General features: G+C 35.3%; 1 protein-coding gene across 1 annotated transcript in view; it reads right to left on the minus strand.

The window, feature by feature from the left end:
• The window catches only part of adarb1b (adenosine deaminase RNA specific B1b), a 152,050-nt gene that overhangs the window by 92,415 nt on the left and 33,395 nt on the right, over nucleotides 1-26,240 (minus strand). Inside the window, exon 2 of the mRNA XM_087803728.1 lies at nucleotides 4,056-4,110. The gene's annotated coding sequence lies outside the window, so the exon portion shown is untranslated. The remainder of the gene's footprint in view (nucleotides 1-4,055; nucleotides 4,111-26,240) is intronic.

Here is a 26,240-nt window from a genome sequence, read left to right on the forward strand (position 1 = left end):
GATAACTACTTGAAAGGTTTTGCTGTAATGGGATTGAGTCGATTTGAATGGAGACGGAACCCTCTAGTGGTTATACAGTGTAACTGCGATAGAAAGACACAGGAGATCACAAATTAACTGCTAATTGGATTTAATATAAATATAAATAATATCAAGTATCCTTTTCACTCAAATCAAAGATTTTCACTATAGGGTCGAATATAAAAATGTACTTTATTTTTGTCTGCAGCATTAAGGAGAACATAGAGGCTGAATGTTTGATTATAGATGATGTAAAGGCAAGTATTGATAATGTAGCTTTATTGATCATTTGTCAATGACATTGATAGTCCTTGTGTTTCATGTCTGGTAACCATTTACGCGACAGTTAGAAGCTTCGGTTACACGTTGATTATATGTCAACGACAACTCTACGACAGAGTAATTAAGTACTTACATTGATATTTAGTGCGTCTACTCCATATTTGGAGGAATATAGCGATAGAATTCAGTGTAAAGACAGATTTATTTAAATAAAATATAGCAGTAACATCAGTGTACAAGACGTTGTTCACATTTGTATCTCATGTTGAGGATTAAATCTTCTCTGGACCAGATCTTTAATTACCAGAGTCTCCGGTGAAGTATCTGCCGACGCTGCACTAAATATTCATCACGATAATGGACGAGAGGCCGAGCGGCTACAGGTCGTAATTCAAAGACCATCGTCAAGATGACGCGAGGGCTGCAAGAACAGGTGATTCTAGGAACTTTAATAGAAGATTTGAACACAAAAACTTAAAAAAAAGGCCAAAAATCAACATCTCTGAAAATGGGAAATAATGTCGGAAAACTAAAGTATGATATTCGACGGAACATTTGAACGAAAAATAAATGTTGCCCAAATGTATAAAATATTGTTTTTGGGGTAGAAATCAACATATTTTTACCACGAAAACTTAAATTAAAAAAAGGGCCAAAAATTGATGTCTCTGAAAACAAGAAAAAATGTCGGAAAACTAAAGTACGATATCCGTCGGACCATTTGAACGTAAATAATTGTTGCCCAAATGCGTAGAATGTTGTTTTTTGAAGGCTCACAAAGGGTAGAAATCGAAATATTTTTACAAGGAAAACTTGTAAAAAAAGAAAAAGGGCAAAAAATCGATGTCTCTGGAAATGGGAAATAATTTCGGAAAACTAATGTATGATATTCGACGGACCATGTGAACGTAAATAATTATTGCCAAAATGTGTAAAATGTTGTTTTTTGAAGACTCAAAAAAAAGGTATAAATGGACTCATTTTTACGACAAAAACTTTTATAAAAAAGGCTAGAAATCAACATCTCTGAAAATGGGAAATAATGTCTGAAAACTAAAGTATGATATCTTACGGAACATTTGAACCAAAAATAAATGTTGCCCAAATGTATAAAATATTGTTTTTGGGGTAGAAATCAACATATTTTTACCACGAAAACTTAAATTAAAAAAAGGGCCAAAAATTGATGTCTCTGAAAACAAGAAAAAATGTCGGAAAACTAAAGTATGATATCCGTCGGACCATTTGAACGTAAATAATTGTTGCCCAAAGGTGTAAAATGTTGTTTTTCGAAGGCTCACAAAAGGTAGAAATCGACATATTTTTAGCACGAAAACTTTTATAAAAAAGGCTAAAAATCAACATCTCTGAAAATGTGAAATAATGTCAGAAAACTAAAGTATAATATCTGACGGACCATTTGAATGAAAAATAAGCGTAACCCGTTTGTGTAAAATGGTGTTTTTTCTACGCTAAAAAAGGAGGTAGAAATAGAAATATTTTTACCACGAAAACCTGTAAAAAAGGCCAAAAATCAACATCTCTGAAAACGGGTAAATAATATGAAAACTAAAGTAAGATATCCGACGTGTGAACGCAAATAATTGCTGCCCAAAGATATTTGAACATGAATTTAGGTTATATATGTATTTATTGATAGTTATAAATGTGTTAAATCCTGCTTTTACATTAGACTAAAAATCATGATTGCCGCTGACTACGTGTTATATTGCGAGGATGGGAAAATAAAGAGGCTCACAGGGCAAGAATCCCCCCCGACTCCTGACGGGACCTCCTGCTGTGAACCGCGATGGGATGAAGCGTTTCAAAGGAGCTGTTCCTCTGTAGAGCTTTTGCTTCAACACTCAGCGTGAAGAAACACACCATTTGAACGTAGCCAGTTCAAAGAATCAAATGTCATGAAAGTACAAAAGCGTGATATTAAATAAATATTTCACCGACTGTATCCAAGAGTCAGAGCTCAGAGGTTTCCAACTGGATTCTTGTTTTTAATATTGTTAGGGGAAGGTACACGAAACTGAAGATTTGAAGTATTTTTATTAGTATGATTTATTATTTAATCATAATTATTTATTATATACATTAATACACAACACTAAAGTTAAATTATAAACTAATACTAAAACGAAATAAGTCAGCATTAAATGAAAAATGCAAGTATTTCGATGTTAATTCTAACAACATATGAAGAAAAAGGCCCTTAAAGGTTTAAGGATAAGACAATTCTTGGGAAAAGTGTTGCCCTTTGACCCATATGCAAATAAATACTATAAAACTGACCATTTAGAAATATTTCTGATGGTTATCTAACAATTATTTTACTAGATCAACATTTAACATGTTGAATAACTTTGTCCTTTTAATGTGTTTTATTTATATTTTATATTAAAAAAAAAGAAAATATTTTACATCATATATTTAAACAGAATTTATACTAAATTAAATATTGAATATATTTGTTGTCATGATAAGACTTTTTCTTAAATTTCATGAATTTAATTTTACATATTTTTACATTAAGAATAAAATTACATTAAAATTATGCGATTTTCCGAAAAATTGAATTTAAAAACATTTAAATGGAATTTAAATGAAATAAAAAATGTATTAATATATTTGATGTCATAATCAATGTTTCAAGTTTTGTGAATATTTAAATAAAATTAAATTGAAAAAATATAAGTGACTTTACATCACACAATTAAATGGAATTCATATAAAAAATAATTATTGAATAATATATTTGATGGCATGACTTGTTTTTAATTTGAAGCATTTCATTTTAAATTTTTTAATATGTCCAATAAAGTTCTATCTATCTATATTTTCTTCCTTTGAAATTATAAATAAAAAAAGAAAAAAAAAATATGTATAATTAAATAAAAGACTTAATCTTATTTAATAATATTCTTTTATGTTTCTATATTATATTACTTATTTGTCCCTTCTTACTTCATGTTTGACGGCCCCGTATTACAGTTAGATAATATAAAAAAAAAAATGTAATTCACTGAAACTAAAATTACATAATTTAAGAGGAATGGAAAATGTATGTTCTTTAGGGAACAAAACATTGTAGGAATGTAAGATTAACAGAATACAGTGGTAGAGATATATATATATATATCAAAAGAAACTCTTAATTAAATGATCAACCAGCCTCTCAAAGGACGAGGAGCTCGGATCTGCATAAATGGATTCCCCTGCTGAGCAATTATTCCGTCTTCCTCGGTCCCAGGTTTAGGATTCACGTCGTAACGAGCGAAGACAGACAAAGGCGGACGAGGAACGTGTCCAGGATCCCCCTGATGTTCAAACCGCCTCTAAAAATAGACTTGAAGATATGCCAACGATCCTCCTCAGAGATCTCAAAGAACAAAGATTTATTTTCCCGGGACCAGAAAAAAATCTGTAAGAAAAGAAAAGAAAAAGAAACCCAGAGGATTTTGTCATGGACTGGAAGTTACATCACGGCGGACGTCAGACCCTTCCTCGCCGGTGGCCGATCGGATTAACACCATTTTGTCTGGAGGAGAATAGTTTGACGAACGTTCAAGGGACTTCTGACGGAAGACGAGTCAGCGAGTGTCGACCGTGGAGACGCTGAGCTCTGACACTTTGCTGCATCAGATCCTTTTTTTTTTTTTTCAAAATCCCTCCAAAAGTCATGATTCGGTCTTTTTTTGTCGACGGCTTATAAGCGTTAACGATCGAAACGTTCGTCAACTTACCAGATCTTTGAGGGAAGGAGGAAGGTGGCGCTGTCAGCAGTCCTCAACATGAGACCTGGAGAGAAACACAGGGGACCGTCAATGACGAATGATCGATAAAGTTAGCAATCTTTGCATCGTCGAAAATCAAACATTTCTTATTCAAATCCTCATTAAACACATCCAATAAAAGTCAAATTATGCTGCAGATCGAAATAAAGAACATTTTTATATCTGACACTACAATTAAAATATTGTATTTAAGTTAAAATGATGCTTGATATTATTTATATTTATATTATATTTGATTTACTATTAATTTAATTGACATTTAAGGTACTTTTCATATAGAATTTCTGTGAAAGAATGACTTATTCAGGACATTCTATGTATTTATGGACAAAAACATTGTGCTACTTCTCAAATAAAACTAATAAAAATCTGTTAAAGTTTATTGGCTAATTATTCATTGGTACAATAAAAAAAAAAGTTTTTATAGTTCTTTTTATTTTCCTCCTCAATATAGACGATTTGTTTTAATTAAAAAGCTTAAAAAATGTATTATTACCACATTAATGTGTTTAAAGTTGCCTTAAACTAAATATCTAGCAGTAAAACAAATGCTCTCGCTATTTAAATAATAATAAAAGAAATAAAAAGTATTTTCCCTTTTCAAGTCCTTGTTATACAAGTTAGCTTGTTAAAGGAAGGGTAGGTACATTTCAATATTATGCTCACAAAAGGTTTAAAATGTCTGACACAAAAATAAAACAAAGTTTAGCTAAAGGCAACTTTTTTCTTTTACAATGTTTCTAATAAATACTTTATATCTATTGAGGTGATTTGTTTATTTTTAGTGTTTAAAATAAAAAAAAAAGTATGTTTATCTGCAAAAGGAAAACACTTAACAATTAATTCTTAATTTTTTTTATTTATCCTTAAATACCAACAAACATGTAGCATTTAATCGATTCAATTCATATGAAAATACTACAATACTCAAAGCACAAAATCAGCTTCGGCTGCCAGTGACACTTGGACATGGACGAGCAAAGAACCGACGACCTTTGAACCCAAACCCCGAAGTCAACTTGACCACCGAGCGTCCGTAACACTGCAGAGAAAACAGGCGGAAAAGCAGCGAGCGCCGAAACAACGACATGTCGGCCGAGGCCCGGGTCAGGGCAGAACCCGGGGCGGCGGCAGTGACTCAACAGAAGGAGGCAAAGAGACCCGGAGAAGGACTCGGTCACAGATGCGTCCTGAGTGGCAGCGCTGGAGATTCATCTCCATCAGGCGACATCTTGAGCCGTCCTTCAGCCGGAGAACAGGAAGTTGCCGCCACCGAGAGACGGCGTCGAGGTCATGTGACCACGACAGTGAAAACTTTAGACGTAACTTTAGAGGTCAGAGAACTGCAGAGTTTGTTCAGTTATACGTGAAATTATTATTATTATTCATTCAGGAGGTCTATCAAGGTGGTCTCTGTCTCTGAGGTTACACAAAAATGACGAAGCCACTTGTTTTTCCATTCAAAAACCCTCAAAATAAATGAAAAAAAAAAAGGATTATTCCAAGACCACAAGTCATGATCAATCCTTTTCATCATTAGACTCAAATTATTATTTGACATAAAGCAAAACATTCATGTGGGTCTTTTTTTAGGTTTGAAATAAATACAAATATTTAATACATTATAATTTCTAATCGATTATTAACGTCTCAAGTTTTCTTTTACTTTTGAAAATGAACAGAATTCCTCAAAAATATTTGCATGAGACTCTCAAGTGGTTGAATTGATGAATACAAATAAGAAAAATCAATATATTTAAATGTAAAACATATATTATAATCATTGATTATTACTGTCTGAAAGGATTTTATTTTGAAAAACTACATCCTATGACTTGTCAAGTCAAGACTTAAAAAGAAAGAAAGAAACATAATTTGTGATCGATTATTACTGTCTGAAAGGTTTTTTTATTTTGAAAATGACCAGAATTCCTCACAAATATTTGCATGAGACTCTCAAGTACAAATAAGAAAATGTATATATTAAAACGTAAGACATATATTATTAATGATGGATTATTAAAATCCTTTTATTTTTTTTAATTTAAAAAATGGCCTCTGACTTTTATCAAATGAAGACATAAGAAAAGAAAATGGATTAATAATAGATTATCATTGTCTGAAACGATTTTTATTTTGAAAAATACCTGAATTTTCTTTAAAAACTATATCCTATGACTTGTCAAGGCTTAAAGAGAAAGAATAATTAAACATTTCTGATCGATTATTACTGTCTGAAAGTTTTTTTCCACATACACATTATCCCATCGGGTTGACTTGACAAGAAAGTAAAATATATAAATAGGATTCCATTATTTCTGATGGATTAATACGGTTTTTAATTTGAAAAAAATACACTTTTTTTGCCTTTCTAAGCCTGTTCACTTAGCAAGTCAAGATGCTGGAAAAAACAAAAACAACAAGAAGATACTGGCGCTCCGGTGTCTCCTGCTGACTCAGCGTTTATGTCGGGATCTATTTTCCATGAACATTTATTTATTTATTCCGGCTGCTCTTATCGTGTTATTCTTTTCATCTTAAAGGTCAATCTGTGGAAACACCGCCGACATTAAACAGGTCAACGCAAAGAGGTCAGTGAGGCACGATATCGGTGATTCTGTGATCTGAGAGTAATGTCTGCACACGCGTGTATCAGCCGAGCACACGCGTGTAACAGCCGAGCACACGCGTGTATCAAGCGTTCTCTCAGACGCGAGGCGACCATGTGTGAGGAACGAACTCCCGCCGAGGCTGAAACCGATTTCTCCGCAGTGACCTCCAGGTCTGCAGCACCTGAGCATCTGCATGATGATGTTTACCTCGACGCTCCTGCTCTCGCCAAGATGTCTGGTCGACTCGACGGTCGAACGACTTACTCACTGGGTTTTTTTTTTTTTAGATCTCGTGTGAACCAGCGCAGCACATCTGCTGACAGGAGTTCGATCAAAAGAGGCAGATGTCAATCAAGAGAGAGTCGATGAGAAGCGAGTGGTTTGAGAGTTGAAAGAGTAAGAAGGTTTTTCTTTACTTTGAAGCTTTAATTAGAGTAAAATATTAATACACTTAAATATCTAATTTGATCACGATATCCTATTGATTTTCAACAGCGCTGTGTCGAAATATAAAAAAAACAATAAAAAAAGAAACACAAATTTAAATCATATTTGATTGTTATCATAGTTTTTATGATAAATATTTCAATAAAGTGTGTAACAAATAAATTAAATCAATGTTTTTTATTTATCTAAAATGAACATGAAAATATTCACAGTGTTTCTTCACATTTGTGTTGCAATTAAACTGCAGGCCACTAGATGGCAGCAGTCATAAGGTCCTACTCAGATTAAATTAGATTAGATGGACATCTTCTTTCGGGGAATTGTTTTTCCAGTTCACAGCAAACGATCGTTTTATAAATATAAGAACAAAGAGCAAGGGATGACAAAGTGGAAATTTAATCGAAGGAAATAACGAGAGAAAAAAGGATACAAAGAGTAGTTAAAGTTAGAGGAACAATGGAATCATGTGAGATCCTGTTGATGACTGAGGACGAGAGGATACAGTGACTCCAGCAGCTTTTAAAGCTGATGTTTGGACATATTTCGGTTTGAAAACAAATTAAAGCAGTTGTGACTTTGTTAAGAGTAAAATTTCAGACTCAAGTACTGGACAATACTACAAATATATCCTTTTTCTTAAGTATTGCGATATATCCCAGTATATCGTATTGTTGCCTCTGTAGCGTGATATGATTGTATAAACCGATTTGAATTTTCCAACATTATTGATCTACATTTATTTTAACTATATAACTATATGCATTTACCGCATAAATAGTACAAATTAAACTAGCGTGAAGCAGCGGCGCATCTGGTCGACAAGAAAGAACGCTAGGCGAGCTAGTACTGCAGTTTTCTTGACAAAAAGTGGCAGATTCCTCAAAACATTTCGGGATCCAGATGGTAACCTGGATCACCACCGATATTATAACATCAGTCCTTTCTATTAACAGCATATCCTAAAAAAGTCCACTGAAATCTGGCGTTACCAGAGACAAACAAACTCATTGGCAGTTAATTTTGTTCAAAATTGTGTTCTTATAATATAATTAAAATAAATAATTGCAAATCCACATTTATATAAATGACAATGCAGACTTAATCCTCCTCCAGGTTGCTCGTGGGTGAACGCAGTTAATTTAAAACGAATGAATTCATGGCTGGTAAAATAAACCATAACCAGCAATTCTTAAGTATCTTTGACTTTCCATCGATAATTGAATCATTTTTAAAAGTCACCGGGATTAAATAATCCTTCGATTTGGCTCCGACGTCTTGAATTAAAAAACCTTATTTCAATTCTCAAGCAACGTAATGAAAGTAATCTTCTAATAGATGGATTTTCTTTACGCTCGAACCCTTGAACTGAATTTCAATGACCGTAAACGGTGAACGTGCAAATGCAAAATATCTCATTATAACAAGCTATTTTTCAGCTGGTCAGCGCTCAGACGCCGCCTGAAGTCACGATTAGCGACGGTGGAATCGTTCAGCATCGTTAGAAAGTACGACGGTTGACGTCTTAACCTCAGAGACCAGGAGAACATGTTTGTCATTTATTTTCAACGTATGGATCTTAATGGAGGCGTATGCATCTTCCAATAATATCAACGAAGACGGAGAACAAATTGTAATTTACGGTACAAGATGTTTAAATATTGACTGGTGTGAGACTTGGACTGAAACACCTGAATTCGATCTTTTATCTTACTTCAAAAATAAAATGTTTACACTTTCGTTATCATTTATTTTAGTTTAATTTGAGCTAAACCCACATTAGCACGATGATAATTATACATATTGAAACTCAAATAGTATGGATACTAAAATGTTTTATCTATGTGCAATTTTCGAAGGTAAAGTTAAAGGATCAATGGAAACCTGTGAGAGCCTGTTGATGACTGAGGACGAGAGGATACAGTGACTCCAGCAGCTTTTAAAGCAGATTTTTGGACATATTTTGTTTTTAAAACAAATGAAAGCAGCTACGACTTCGTCAAGAGTCATGTGGTCTGTAAATACTACAACACCAGAGTCAAGTACTTGACAATACTACACATACATCCTTGTTACTACACTATCACAACACCAGAGTCAAGTACTCGACAATACTACACATATATACTTGTTACTACACTATCACAACACCAGAGTCAAGTACTCGACAATACTACACATACATCCTTGTTACTACACTATCACAACACCAGAGTGAAGTACTCGACAATACTACACATATATACTTGTTACTACACTATCACAACACCAGAGTCAAGTACTTGACAATACTACACATATATCCTTGTTACTACACTATTACAACACCAGAGTCAAGTACTCGACAATACTACACATATATCCTTGTTACTACACTATCACAACACCAGAGTCAAGTACTGGACAATACTACAAATATATCCTATGTACTTGACAATATTTTTTAATTTGAGCTAAAACCCAGAAATGGACAATGCCATTTACACAAATTGAAACTCAAAAACTATCGATACTAAATTGTTATAATAAGATGCAATTTAAAGTAATGGCTGTAAAATATTCATAAAAATAAGTTTTAATCATGGGTTCTTCTTTTTAATCATGGTATCGATAATCAATAGTATAGAAAACAGAATATTTTTTTTAGAGTTTAACATTTTAGTATCGTGACAACCGTAGTTTACGCTGATAAAATAACATACTATAATTAACGTGAATAGTTTTTTCTTGTAAAACAAAATAAGTACATATACATAAATAATAGGATTTGTCATAATACAAGCACTTAATACTTGAAGTGTGTGTTGGCAGAAATCTGGCAATATGATAAGGACCAAGATGAATGAACAATGACAGCGACATTTATGTCCAAAAAACATCTTTAAAAGCTGCCGGAGTCACTGTATCCTCTCGTCCTCAGTCATCAACAGAATCTCACAGGATTCCATTGTTCCTTCAACTTTAACTAATCTTTGTATCCTTTTTTCCGTTATTTCCTTTGATCTACGTTATATATATTTACACTTTGTCATGACCCTTGCACTTTGTTCTTGTATTTATAAAACTATCATTTACTGTGAACTGGGAAAACTATTTCCCGGAAAGAGATGTCCATCTAATCTAATCTAACTGCGTAGGCGTAGGATGCTTTAAAAGCTGCGGGAGTCGACTGTATCCTCTCATCCTCAGTCATCACCGGGATATCACAGGATTTAATTTTTCCATTAGCTGTGGTGGACATAATGACGGACGCCAACTAGCGGTCGGAAGTTGAATTGCAACCATGTGAATATTTGCTTGTTTGTAGTAAACGTGAAAAAAAAAAAACTATTCACATTTCCTTTGACACACAGTTTTCAAACTCTGTTTTCACTCAATACTAGTCCTATAATGCATTTAAAAAGATGATGAACTGCGTTGTTACTGAATAAAATACATTAAAAAAAAATCTTAGGTATCAAAAGAAGAAGCTTCAAAGAAAAACGCCTGCTCTGTACCGACATCTGCTTTGTATTGACGACGACACGTGGATTCGAAACGTAAAGAGTGCAGATGATTCATGATTTGGAAGAAGTTAGTCACTGAGCTTTTCAAACCTTTTTCATATCCATCTTTGGTCATTTCCACTCGTTAGCGACTAATTGACTGCATTTGCCAGACATCCCCGTATTGTATGGGGTTGTTTTTAACTTCTACCTTCTTGACAGTAATGTACTTGTTAATTCAAAATATGTTTTTTTCAAGCCGTCGTCAAGGATCAAGTGCCCATGTGTGTTTGGGTGAAGCGTCGGCATCCCTCCAGTGAGTGTATCTGTTTCCAGCCGTCTACCCACATCCCTCTCCCGACTCGTCAGCTCCGCGAGCGCCGTCCAAAAAAACTTCTTTTGATTCCCTCGGTTGACAGCGCGGTGGATTTTGCCAGCGAACAATGCAGCAGCAGTAAAAAAAAAAAAACACAGCCTGCCAAAAATTCCCACCGGAGTTTTTTCGGGGGCTCAGTCTCTCTCCACAGCCGTGGGTGAAGAGAAAATTGTCAAAAGTAAAGCTCTTCATACGTGTGACGGGCTCGTCGAAGCGTGACGTGTCATCATGACGCAGCTTATGTCAGACTTATAGAAAAAAAAAAAGCTTTCATCGCCATGATGCATGAAAAACTAAAATGTATGTCTTCAATTATATTATTGTTTGCTTCTTGCCATGTTGACATTCTTTTTATACACACAAAAGAAAGTATTGAAATCCAAGCACACTACAGTATTACATCGTCATTACAAGTACAATTTCTTTGCTTTACCAATCATTGACAATTTGGCAAAGTCACAAACACATTTTTTATCTGTTCTTAAGACTTTCATTTGACGCTCCGAGCCATTGAACGCTTTTTGAAGCTTAGTTTTTATACTTTAAAAAAGCTTTTTATTCCTGGTGAATCCTGGCAGAAGTGTATGCTCGTCTCGAAGATCGAATTATGCAAGAATGCTGAAAACATCATCCTTTTACTTCACTCCTGCCCCCAAATTCAGAATAATACAATCTAGTAGCACGAGGAATGAATGAGTCCCTGAGTCCATTCGTGTTGCATCATGGGAGGAGCATTTGTGCTCCACCTGCTTCTCTTGGTCCTATTTGCAGCAGCTAACAAAAAAAAAAAAAATTGTAATGTAGGGTCTGTAAGGACGAATACATACAAGAATATGAAAATACAAAAAGTGTATACTAATGCAAGATATATCGGAAAAAATATCGATATCGCGATATTGGCACGTGCGACATGCATATCGAAAACACGTGCGATAATTTATGATTTTTATTGTACAAATCAAGCATTTTTTTTAAATGTGCACTTTGACCAATCAGTGTCACGTTCTGTAAAGTTGTCAATTTGTACTTCTATGTCTTGTTGCAAGCGGCCACATTTTTAGGTGAAAAAAAAAATATCGCATTTATATCGATATCGCAAGTCAAGACACCAATATCAAATATCAGACATATTTCCAATAGCAGCCCTAATGTATACTAAATGTTACCTACAGCTATTTTACAGTTATGCAAGTACACACGGCCTGTAGAGTGAAACTACGAACGGCTCTTCTTCGGGTGTTAAGCTGAGAGCATCTTCCTCTTCCTGTGAAGCTTTGCTTACTAAGGTTGTCAAAAGTCTCACAACTCAAAAAAAAAATGTTGATACTTAAATGTTGCATAAAGATAGTGGTTTTGTGAGTTCATGTTGTAAAAGATGATATGTTGGCATTTTTCTTGTTGATACGTTTTCTTATCTTAAATTTCTTTTTTGTATGTTTTTGGTACGGAAAAATGGAATTGAATATATTTCTCGGAATCTGTATCGAGTTTTAAATGTGTATCGTGAACATCCTACCACTTTATTATTCAAAAATTATAAGTAAAAAAAATCTGGGAGAGATAACAGGAAATATGATAATAGGAAAAAATTTGTACAGGCAAATGAAAATTACATTTAATTTCGTCTTCAACTACAGTATATAAAGAGAGCAAAAGTCTGCCATTTAATGTTGATTTTAATACGTTTTCAAGGTTATTTTTAACTACTTTTATTGATTAATGTAGGCAACTATAATATCTTTTGATAATTTAAATATGCTTGTATGAACATTAGTTCAAAGAGAAGAGCAATCCTGCAATTTACCACGTTAGCACTGATTTATCAGACCTCGCTCCAGACAAGTCACCCAGCCGTGGGTCAGACTCCGTGTCCTCGGCATACATTAATAGCGCCGCGGGTCTAACTCCATTAGTTTAAAAGAAAAAAAAAAAAGATTGACATCCCGTACGAGAGGCTAAGTACTGGTCGCCACGAGGGAACGCCCGCGACACAAATAATTACCACTCAATCAGGGGGAAAACATGTCCGACGGCGACTGTTCATGTCGTGGCCTGGCGAGGGTTAAAAGTGTGTATAAACGCGCCGAGCGACTGATGAAGCCGGCGGCGTCGGTCTACACTATGGATCGTGAGTCGCTCATTAGGAGAGCACAGACAAGAGTGGCAGCTTCAAAAGAGGTCAGTGTACAACGCTAACCCCACAATGTCACCTTGGGCAATAGCATCTGTGTATCTATGGATCTCTTGACTGACGGATGGAGGGGCCGGGGGGGGGGGGGGGCATGCTGACGGGAATCGGTAATGTAGTGAAATTAGAGTAGGGTTAATACCAAGTGGTTTAGTTCAAAGGTCCCCAACCCTTTTTTCCCAGCGATTAATGTCGGCATTAGCATCCATGTGTTAGTATTATTCCCTTTTAGACTATTGTAACAGTTTAATTTGGGTCTCAACAAGAAGGATCTGTCTCGCCTGCAGTTGATACAAAACTCTGCAGCAAGAATTCTGAGCCGCTCTAGTAGAAGAACTCACATTTCCCCGATCCTTAAATCTGTTCACTGGCTGCCAGTTTCTTTCAGGATCAACTTTAAAATTCTGGTTCTTACTTTCAGATCTATTCATGGTCAGACCTTCCATCAGTGATCTGATCCAGACTTACACTCCAGCTCGGGCTCTGAGGTCTGTGGATCAGAATCTACTGATGGTTCCTGAACTTCCGGACCAGAGGAGAGAAATCCTTCCAGACTGTTGCTCCTAAGCTTTGGAACCATCTCTGTGTTTGATGATCTACTGACTCAAGAAACATCTGAAGACATTTTTATTTTTGCTTTTTCTTAACTTTCTTGGGGCTTCTGCGTTTGTGTTATGTGTCTTGATCTTTTAAAGTATGTATTATAACTGTGTATTATTTTGATTGTTAAGCGCTTTGTGACCCTGGTCTAAAGAAAGGCCCTTTAAAAATAACAATTACTTACTTACATTATATTTACTGAGCAACCTTTAATAAAAGCTAGAAAATCTATTAAGGTCACTTGAGTCAATTTGTTTCTCTCACAATGACGACCATGAACAAGTTTTGTGTCTGATTTTCAGTGTTTCTTTTTCTTCCGCAAAGGCAAAAAAATGCAGAAAACATTTGTGTGATATTAAGTGCTATTATAGTGTGAATAGGCTCATTTTCTTTGTACTGTACTACAAGGAAGGTATTCAGGACCAGAGGAGAGAAATCCTTCCAGACTGTTGCTCCTAAGCTTTGGAACGATCTCTGTGTTTGATGATCCGACTCCTTCAAGAAACAACTTAAAACACTATTATTTGTGCTTTTCCCCGATTTTCTGAGACTCCTGTGTTGTTCTCGGTGTTATCTTGACCTTTTAAGTAAATATTTTATTAAGTATTCTTTTAATTGTTTAAGCGGTTTGTGACCCTGGTCTAGAAAAGCGCTCTATAAACATAAATTACTGACTTACTTACTAAATGAGATCAGTATTATTCAGAAAGTTACGGAAGTTTAAAGGTCCCAAGTCCTTCAAAGTTTCAGGCCTTCTTTTAGCCTTTAGCAGATTCCATGTTATTATTTGGGATCGGCCAAAAAATGACGCTAGTGCCCTTTTGAGTCTATTCAAGCAGGTTAAAGAGACAATAACATGTCAAAAACGATGGTTTTTGCATTTTTTCCCATTTAAAATACGTGGTTTTGTACCTTAAATAAATCCCCGGGACCTCAGAGAAGAAAATGTGTTTTTTCAACCTTTCAGAAATGATATTTAAATTAATTGACTCGCAACACCGATAGTATTTACACAATGTAGCAGATATTATATTTCTAAGGTCACTTTTCCAATTGAAAATCGCAGTAGGGTTGGTCACTTGACCGAAAAGCAAAACAGATTTAGTTTCATTTTACTGAATTAAAATCTCAATTTATTGGGTAAAAACACAGTCATACAAACATGATGAAGTGTCTGTGATCTGGACCATTAGTGAGGACTAAAGAGAAGTGAATAACAATGATCTCGAGGAAGTGAAGAGACCGTGGACAGCGTTGGTGTTGGGGGTTGGTGGTGTGGTGGGGGGTTAGTGAAGGGCGGAGGCGGTCGATGTTTAGTAAATGGAAGTAAGCACATCGGGTCATGTTATTGACGTGGGATTGTAATGAGATAGTACTCTCGAGAGTGACACACACTCCCTTAACCAGGAGCAAGTGTCAATGGCTGTGGAGGCGGAGTGTCATCGAGAGAGTGAGGTTTTTGGTAGGATGGAGCTTTTTTTATCAACAATTGCTCATATATCTTTGGCTTAACTTTTGTAAGTTACAACTAATTAAAGCGATAGTTCAGCCAAAATTGAAACACTCATTTAATTCTCACCCTCATGTCTGTAATCTGTTCGTTTTCGGAGTTAAAAACCAATAAGTTAGTCTATTTTAACGTCGCAACAGGTGCTCAGTTTTCTTCTTCATCATCATCTCCTTCACACTTAAAAACATACAATACAAGAGGGATGTTACAGACGAGCAGTTTGGAGGTATTTGGATGTTTTTAGGTGTCATTTTGGACGGAGATGAAGACGAAGACAACCAAGCGCCTGCTGCTAACTTAAAATACAAACCTATTTGTTCATAACTCTATACTGTGAATTTTAAGGTATGCCATCACTTTATTTTCCTTCTCTCTTCTCAGATTTAAAAGAAAACACAACAAATCATCTTTTCACCCTCATGTCTGTAATATGTTCGTTTTCGGAGTTAAAAACCAATACGTTAGTCTATTTTAACGTTGCAACAGGTGCTCAGTTTTCTTCTTCATCATCATCATCTTCTTCACACTTAAAAACAAACAATACAAGGGGGACGTTACAGACGAGCAGTTTGGAGGTATTTGGATGTTTTTAAGTGTCTTTTTGGGCGATGATAAAGAAGAAGACAACTGAGCGCCTGTTGCTACATTTAAATGGACAAACATATTTGTTCATAACTCTATACTGTGAATTTAAATATATGCTATCACTTTCATTTCGTTCTCTCTTCTCAGATTTAAAAGAAAACACACTCATGTCTGCATTCTGTTCCTTTTCGGAGTTAAAAACCAATATGTTTATATACTTTGAATGTAGCAACAGGCGCTCAGTTTTACTTCTTCATCTCCGTCCAAAAAGACACTTAAAAACATACAATACAAGAGGTACATTACAGACTCGAGGTATATGGATGTTTTTAAGTGTCTTTTTGGACGAAGATGAAGACAACCGAGCGACTGTTGCTACATTAAACTGGACAAACATATCTATACTGTGAATTTTAAGGTATGCTATCACTTTATTTTCCTTCCCTCTTCTCAGATTTAAAAGAAAACACCACAAATCAAAGATGGACACGATGACGTTCAATAATAGAAGCAGCGATTTTGAGACAGAAAGATAAAGCCGACGAAAAAACCTTCTCGTCGTCTTCAGTGAAGCGTTTGCTTCGGGGTCTCGTGCAGTGATGGAGTGATGACACAGGGCTTTTGTTCCGACTGTCTGGGTTTGTTTAAAGCCCCATAAGGATTGATCCGTTGTCATTTCACCGATTTTAAAACCACTTTCACTGATTAAAAAAATAAACAAACATCTTTTTCAGCCATTTATTCTTAAACTGCTTCTATTTTTAAGTCTTAAAATATTATTTTTCACTCTCTCAACGATGGATGGTAGCTTTGGATGGTGGTTAAAAGAACAAAATTATGCACACTGGCGGCCAAATCCTCTCCCTCGGGGGGGCTCTCTTGTTGAGGCTCTCAGCCCATTTGCTTTTGTTAAACCCCACAGCAAGCAACGTTAAATTATCACAACATTTTTTTTTAAATTAATTTATTTGAAAGACATTAACAATTCACAAGTGCACTTTATTTTGAAAGTTGCAAATTATTACTTTTTAATTAAAATGTATTCAGCTCCATTAAAGTATTGTTATAGTCTTGTTACTAGGCTTAAATGATCTAATATCGTCCATAAAGTTTTGTCTGATGAATTGAATCGCTAATTAATTTTAGAACTTTTAGAAGAGAATTAAAATGTACTTCTGTAGATATGAGATATCCAACGTTTATGACGCAATGACAAGTCCTTTTGGCTGAATGATAACATTTTCCTTTTCTTTTCATGTCTAAACAAGAAGGATTGTCTCGCCTGCAGTTGACGCAAAACTCTGCAGTGAGAATTCTGACCTGCTCTAGTAGAAGAACTCACATTTCTCAGATCCTTAAAACTCTTCACTGGCAGCCAGTTTCTTTCAGGATCAATTTTAAAATTCTGGTTCTTACTTTCAGATCTATTCATGGTCAGACCTTCCATCAGTGATCTGATCCAGACTTACACCCCAGTTCGGGCTCTGAGGTCTGTGGATCAGTCTAGAAAAGCGCTATACAAATATTACTTACTTACTTAAATTAAAAGTCAAAGAAAAAGGTAGATCCAACAATATTGTTTGTATCCAGAACATGAAAAAACCTACAACTAAAAGACAACATAAGCACCTGGAAAGAAGGACCATACATTTGTGTACGTTTTATGGTATAAAGCATTTGGTACAGTTTGGTAAGAAGAGCAAAACAAGACAATATGGATATATTTTGTGTATTTTGTTGGCATTAGTATATATGGTTAAAGGGTATATAGAGTTGTCTATTTACTTATTATATTTATTATACTTGGATATTTTTCAATATCATTGTGAATAAAAAAACCTTTACTTTGAAATGCACAAGTTTATTAAATTAAGAACCAACGATCAATCATTTTACATTCAAAGAGTTGTGATAATAACTTTCTTTTTTTTTTAACATATAAATAAATAAAACCAGTGGTGCACTTCTGCAATCACACATACAACTTTGAGTACACAAGTGTGTTCACACTGTGCAGTGTCTGTAAATGTAGTGCACTATGCTCACTCAATTGGCGCCCTCAAACGGCCAGAGAATTGAGTGTGGATCGATGGAAACCTTCCACCATCGCTAAGATGGCGCTAAACTGTAGCTATGTCACTGATGACTTCAGAGCAGATACCGACGTAAATGTCTTGTGAAAACATTCATTTTACCACAAAACAACACAGCAACAATAATAACATAATGAAACACAACTTGATAACTTGTTTCAATTGGTGAAAAGTGCTGTCAAGTGTGGACGTCAGGGTTCGAACGGCCGGTTGCAATCATCGTTAAAAAGTTGTAGAAGAAGAAGTTGTCGGATCATTTTCTGTAAGTGTGTAGTAGTAGTAGTTTGATTTGAGACAGTACTACCCTGTTGACATTTGCACACCCTAACACTATCATGCATTCAAACAGTGTAGAGCCCTTTATTACAACAAATATTATACGTTCTAAGCGAGGTGATGAGCAGAGATAAAAACATTTTCTGTCTGCTAGAATAACAACAAAACCTTCAACTCTAGTACATTCAAAGAGTCTAGACACATATATTACTGATGAATATAAAAGTGTGGGAGTCATCGTCACTTCTTGAACATTATGGTTTGAACAAAGAGTGCGACAGACGTTCATTAGCAACAACTCGCTTGTCCTTTTACTTCCCATACATTCCACAAATCGCTAATATACTTCCTTGGCTTGGAAGTGCTCAGCCCTCTTCACATTATTAGTTTCCAACCATCTCGCAAAACAGCAACATCTGAATCTTCTGGATTATAATGTGAACTAGAAAAGATTCCGGATGAAAATGCAGTGTGAATGCTGACAGGCATTCACACAATTGGTAGTACTGGAAGTAGTATTAGGTGAATTAGTAGTGGAATTAGTAGAAGTGGAACTAGTAGTGGAAGAAGTAGTTGGATTAGTAGTAGTGGAATTAGTAGTAGTGGAAGTAGTAGTTGTGGAAGTAGTAGAAGTGGAACTAGTAGAAGTGGAACTAGTAGTGGAAGAAGTAGTTGGATTAGTAGTAGTGGAATTAGTAGTGGAAGTAGTAGTTGAAGTAGTAGTAGAGGAAGTAGTTGTGAAAGACGTAGCTGTGGAAGTAGTAGTTGTGGAGTAGTAGTAGTGGAACTAGTAGTGTAATTAGTAGTGGAAGTAGTAGTTGAAGTAGTAGTAGTGGAAGTAGTTGTGAAAGTAGTAGCAGTGGAACTAGTAGTGGAAGAAGTAGTTGGATTAGTAGTAGTGGAATTAGTAGTGTAAGTAGTAGTTGAAGTAGTAGTAGTGGAAGTAGTTGTGTAAGTAGTAGTTGTGTAAGTAGTAGAAGTAGTAGTGGAATTAGTAGTTGTGGAAGTAGTAGTAGTGGGAGTAGTTGCGGAAGTAGTAGTAGTGGAAGTAGTTGCGGAAGTAGTAGTAGTGGAAGTAGTAGTGGAATTAGTAATAGTGGAAGTAGTAGTGGAATTAGTAGTATTGAAAGTAGTAGTGAAATTAGTAATAGTGAAAGTAGTAGTGGAAAGTAGTGATAGATGAAAGTGGAAGGAGTCGAAACATGATTCAGGAGTTGCTTCCCAGCATTCACACAATTATTGTATTTGTATTGTAGTTCAAGGATTCAAGGTCCCTTAAAAACAAAAGCATCAACGTCACTGCAGCGAACCTGGAACAAACAACATGTCTCGCCCCAGACACCTGCACCCTAAAGGTGATCCTCAAAGCAGCGCCAGCATCAGAGAGGGCAGTCAAATATGAGTGGTGGGGTGGTGGGGTGGTGAGGTGGTGGTGTGGGGGGGGGCAGACTTCTGTGCACTAGACTGTGAGCAATAATGATTGCATAACAAATTCAAGCTGGAAAACTAATAACCCTGTCGCTCCGGTCCCATGGCACTCTGCAATCTCTGCTCATTTCCTACCGCGTGTAGAACTTGGAGTGTGTGATTCACTACTTATTTCTGCCACATATTTAAGAATCAGCACAAAAAACTGAAATGCATTTTTCTGACATGGATTTTTTTTTTTTTGGAACATTTTGCAGCTCAATGAGGAGGAACATCCTTTATTTCAAAGCAATACAGCAATAAAAGCAAACGTCTAAATAAAATATACAAAAAAATACTCTTTTGTCCACACGTTCCACCACGTCTGCACTCTCCTCTTTACACACTTGATCGCCGTAAATCATGTGAAATTTCGTTGTCTGAACACTGTCATCAGTGAACAGAGAAGCAGATGGAGTTCGCGAATGCTCCTCCCATGATGCAACACTAATAGACTCATGGACTCGTTTATTCCTCGTGCCATTAAGACACGAATTTGAATTAATTTTGAGTTTGGGGGCAGGAGAGGTTATTTTCTTTTGATCCTTGTTCTTAATACTTGCACTTTGTCATCACTTGCACTTAGTTCATTTGTTTGCACTTTGTTCTTGTTCTTTAGTTTGCACTTTGTTCTTGTGAAACTTGCTGTAACCCAAAGGAGATCTCCAAAGGGATTAATACGGTCTATCTAATCTAAATATTCCAGTATTTTGAGTAAATTTAGGACAGTATATCGTGAGTAGGGCTACGGTTATTCTATATTTAAGGATTATTATCAATTAATCCAATAAATTGATCATCATTTTTTTTATATAGTTAAGGAGGAATAACAAAGGCACAGAATAAAAGAAATTGAAACAACTTTACTTCATAATGGACGACAAAATAAGAGGGAAAAAAATGAATAAAACAAATAACCTATTAGCTTTCAAGTATTTACTAGCATTGTCAGTACATTTTAAAATACTGGCAAACATTGCCTTAAACTAATCCTATCTTTTTTTGTAGTAGCGTTTCAATTATGATGTATTTTATTCTGTTAATCATTGTGTTATTTCCTATGATCTATGTATCTTTATATTTGCGCTTTGTTCTCTTATTTGCGCTTTGTTCTTGTTTTCATGAAACTATCTCGAGGAGATCTCCAGAGGGATTAAAGAAGTAGATCTAATCTAATCTAATCCAAACACAGGGTATTTTAAGGAGAATTCTAGGGAAACAATAGCTGAGCTAACTCTAGTTAACGATAACTAGAGGCAGGAAAAAAATCCTTTAAAAAAAATTGTATTGTAAGGTAAGGTAAGGTAAGGTAAAACTTTAAATGTAATAATTTAAAAAAAATTTTTTTTGTTAGTAAATTAAAAGAATTTGTATTTGTGTAAAACGTTTATTTAGATTATCTCAAAATGTTTTTTATACTTAAAAGTTGATTCGTCGTGACAAGCTTTGTTTTAGTTAAACAATACAAACAATTAAACAATGTTTTACTTTACGATCAGAAGTCGTATAAAAAAAACACCGTCTTTGTCCAAACAAGCACTTAAAGGGTTTAGAATACGGAGTAATGGTAGTTTTTTTGGACGGCGAGAAGTAGACCGCGGTGCCCGCAGGACCTTCATGAAAGCATGGGAAGGACATAAAAGCACTAACCACCACGACTCTTCCAAAAAACCTAAATCAGAAACCATTAAAAACTTCTGCTTTCACAAAGTAGCCACTGGCAACACGATGACCGACATTTATATCAGCTTTTTGGCCGCGAGTTTCATGCTGTGATCGTATTTTCTGCCACAAACATGAATCCAGTTCATATTTCTCTGCTGCTGCCTCTCTTTTCAAAGGAACGGACGACCGTCAATGACCTCCACCGTGACCTTGAGGACAACAAATAACGCTAAAGTAGTAGTAAATCCTTTTTAATAAATACTCCTTTTTTAAACACAGACTTTTAAGTTCTGAGTTAAATTAGTTCATAATTTTCAAAATAAACTTCACTTTAAACTTTTGCTTAATTGTCCTTTATACTATGATAATGATACATTTATTAGACACTATACAACTGAGAGTAGACAAATATATTTAAAAGCCCTAAAGAAATTCTCATAAATCAAAAATAATCATTTGAATTGTACTTTTTAAATGTTCTACTACCGTTTCAACTCCATAGCTTGTGGGTTAAACAACTTCATTTCTTACTAAATACTATTTTATGCGTTATATGATTTATATCACATAGACTAAATATCAAGAAATGTTTTGCCATCAAATTAATGTAAAAACTATTACATTTAATTGTCAGATTTGAAGTTACTCAAACAGAATCTACTTAAAGGGATATTATTAATAAACAAACCACATATAAAACCAAACAGTAATAACATAATAAGTCAGCGCGCCAGAAAGACACGTCGCTCACAGACGGACGGAGACGTAAACAACAACAAGACATAGAAGTACAAATTGACAACTTTACAGAACGTGACACTGATTGGTCGAAGTGCGGATTTAAGAAATACTTGATTTATACAATGAAAAATTATACATTTTCGCACACGTTTTCTATATGCATATTGTACGTGCCAGTATTGCAATATATTTATATATATATTTTCCGATTGATCGTGCAGCCCTATTTAAAATACACTCTTTTATATGAAAGTGTTTTTGTTCATTTTCAATCTCCAAAAATTATTGTTTATGAAGATTTTTTTTTAAATTATTATAGTAAAAATTGAATGTGCCAAAGAGATCGTAATAAACATGTTCATGATGGAGTCTTATAACATGTAAACAAATGGCATTAAACCACATTTAATTGTATTCTTACAGCACAATATACTTTGTCATTCTTCTTTTCTCGCTACATATCGTCACATCTGGTCCTTCACAACAGTCGCACATGTTCATAAACGTCACGTATGTTCTGAATAAAGCAGCACAGACGGCGGGGAGCGAACCTGTGATGTGGTTTAAAAGGGGGGAGTCGGTGTCTCTCTTCCATATTATTTTACCAGCCTTCATTTAGGAGAGTAGCCGCACCCTTTCTTTTCTCCTCCGACTATCCCGGCCACACAGACGCTTAAAAAATTGTCAACGCGCCCGACGCCATCAGCAAATGGATTTCAACGGTCCGAGGAAAATTGACAAGCAGGACGCCGGGCGAGAAGGAAAGATTATAACCTGTGCATGTAGGCCACCCACGAGGGAAGCCAAAGGCAAGGCCCTTGTGGGGGGGATGAATAATGCAGGAGCACATCTATGAAAGTCAAAGGATACTTGTCAAAAGGAGGGATGGGGAGGAGGGCGGTGAATCAGAAAGTAAAAAAAAAACAGACCGAGAGCGACGATTGCACGACGATGGATCTGATTAGATTGACGTGGAATTAAACCATTCGAGGCCTGAAGAAAGTATTGGTCGTGCACATGCTCAGACCTCGCCTTGTCGTACCATCCATCCCTCACAGGAAGAATGTTTGAGAGCCATTAGCCATTTTTCTTTTCTTTTTTTCCCCTCCCCTCGCTCTCTCTCTCTCATTTCTTTCCTTCTCACTCATTTGACGAGCCTCCATGTCATCGTCCCAGGGCTCTCGACCTCAGAGACAGAGGACACACTCAACCATTCATCCAGCGCCACTCATTCACATTACCCAGAAAGCTTTCCTCGTCAAGTCCTCTGATGTGTTCCGACGCGTCGCTGAGCCAGGCAGTATATATATATATATATATATATATATATATATATCTATTTACATGCAAAACTTTATTGCAAACTGAATATAACTTATACACTTTCCAGTGTGATCGGGCAACAGACTTTAGTTACGCAAGTCATTTTTATTTTAGAATAAAAGGAGTGAATAATTCAAGGCTACAGAGGAATAACATTAGACGGAATCTTTGGCCAATTCCAAATCAATCATTTAAAAAAAAAAAAGAAGAAAGGTGGGGGGTATAATCTAAGGGACCACTTGAACTTTAAAAAGACAAATTGATATGAAAAAGGTTGAGTTGTGGAGTGACTTTGTTTCATTTCTATCCCGGAATTGTTCCACAAAGTACAAATATAAATCTTGTTTTTTTTTTAAAAGAGGAATAGAAAAATCTTTCTAAACAAGTATATAAAAGAAGATGTGCGATAACTGAGGATGAGGAGACACATATCTAGGAAAAAATTGTGTTAATGGTTATATTTGCAACTAAATTAGTATATTGTGTATATTTACAGGAATAATAATTATGTAGTATGTATTTGTATATGTTGTGTACTTAAACAGAGATCCATGTGATGTATTGCGATGAGTGCTTATATATTATGTATTTAATAATAGTGTGTAGAAATATGTTGCAATTTCCTACAGACAGAATAAGAAGTAAAAAAAGGGGTAGGAATTAAGTGTTTTGTTTTGTTTGAGGCTTTATTTATTTGTATTTTTTTTTCTTCATTATGTTCACATAGTTACATTTTTCCAAGTAAGCTTCAAGTAAAAGCTATCGTTTTATTATATAAATTATTGTTTGACAACCAGTAGACGAACATCCTGGGTCACAGCCAAGGGTCAACATCTGGTTTGAAGTGCAAAAAATGTGCAGTTTATCGAGTGTCCACTTGAGGCTGGCACACGCGAGCCAAAAATCTGCCTTTTATGGTGTGAAAATATATATTTAGACTATTTAAGGCTTAAGCTATTTTTGAACCAGAAAGTAAACACTAATTTTACCATCGACAAACACTGTATTAGGGCTGAACGATTTTTAAAAATAATCTAATTGCGATTATTTTACTCAATACTGTGATTGCAATTAAATATGCAATCATTTTTTCATGGATTTTTTCTCTAATACAATAAATAATTCACTTTACAATTAAATGTATTTCTTTGTGATTGTTAAGATGAAGTAATAAAGCTATTTTTAAATTAAAGGCGAATTAAGATATTATTTAAATTCTAAAATAAACAGAGAAAGATAATTTAGTTACAGTTGTAAACAAACATTACTTGAAGCAATGGAAAAATTCACTTAATTTTCATTATAAAACTCATGCAAAACAGGCTAAAAGGTTGATGCAAACATTTTTATTTATTAGTCAATAATTGATCACAAAAACCTCTTTGCAGAGTAAACAAAAGTGCAAACACTGGTCACTCATTCTGCCTATAGAATTTTTCTCTTTTCTCAGAATGCTACTTTTTGTATGTCCCAAAATCCTATATGCTAGTTCGTGTGTATGTACGTGTGGCTGGCTATTTTTGCCATTCATTTTTTTTTTTTTTTTAGGTGAAAAATATTTCACCGATTGTTATAATTTTCAGATTAATATCAGTACATTTCTATATTATATACTTTACAAACTCTACTCTACAAATGAGGGCCCAAAGTTGTTTAATAATCAAAGTGAAGGGCCAACGAAATGGGTGTCGTCTTTGCGTTTAGAAGAAGAAGAAGAAGTTTGTTCTTGTTTATCAAACGTACAATCTCTATCAAATTCTTTTATCCCCCAACAACTGTATTTTATTTCATTGTAAGTCTCCGTGTCTGAGGTTAGATCATTTACTTTCCTGATCTTATTCCAACAATAATCTACTCTAGTTTTTTGGCCAACCATCCAGCGAGTCAAATGAACCGGTTCTCTAAACCATCCATTCATCGGAAATAAAAACGTAAAGAAAAGAAGTGTGAGATCTCTCAAAAGCAGCTGAACACATCTCATGACAATTTAATGAGACAATGCATCAGTGTGTGTTCTGTGCAGCAAGTGGCAAAAAAAAAACGGGAAAACAGGGTTCCTTGTCCTCGCTGAGCCGCCGTTTATTTTTAGCTTGTTTACCCCAATTTGACTGCATAATTCATACTTGGATCTATGAATAGGAGCCTCTCATTCCTGGGACCTGACTAACTTTTTGCTGTTTCCAACCTGCCAGATTCTTTCAGGCCGTCATGGTTGATGTACCATATGTCCGCTCATCACTCACCCTCCCCCAACAAAAGGAAGAGGGAGGAATACAAAAGAAAGGTGGGTGAAAAGAGGCCAAAAAGACTGATAAAAAAAAAATACTTCAGTCTTCAAAAGCATGGACATAGTTCTAGTGGAAAAAAAACAGGAAGATGAATGGATTCTACTTGGTTCCCATATGTAATAAATATGTCTAAATAAAGGATTGCTGAGAAAAGAGCATGCATATGCTATAAGAACGCTCAAAACCCTTCTTCTTTCATGGCTGTGGGCTCTTCTAAGTCCCAACATGCAAAGATAAAATGCATCATTCCTCCCAGTGCTTTCAGTGTCCAGTCAAGCCATGTGTGAAATATCAGTTGTGACAAATGGACAAACAATCGGGAACACCCTCGGGCGCCGATGGGTGGAATCGTAAGAGGACGGGGTGATTGAAAACAAGCCGGGTGGCCTGCAGGATTAATTAAGGCTCTTTTTGATAAGATGGGCTAAACACGAAAAAAAATCTAGTCTGTAGTAGAAACTTGAAATTCAGGCGATGGGGT

Source organism: Callionymus lyra, chromosome 12, assembly GCF_982586985.1.
Source record: "Callionymus lyra chromosome 12, fCalLyr1.hap1.1, whole genome shotgun sequence".
Classification (NCBI taxonomy): Eukaryota; Metazoa; Chordata; class Actinopteri; order Syngnathiformes; family Callionymidae; genus Callionymus; species Callionymus lyra.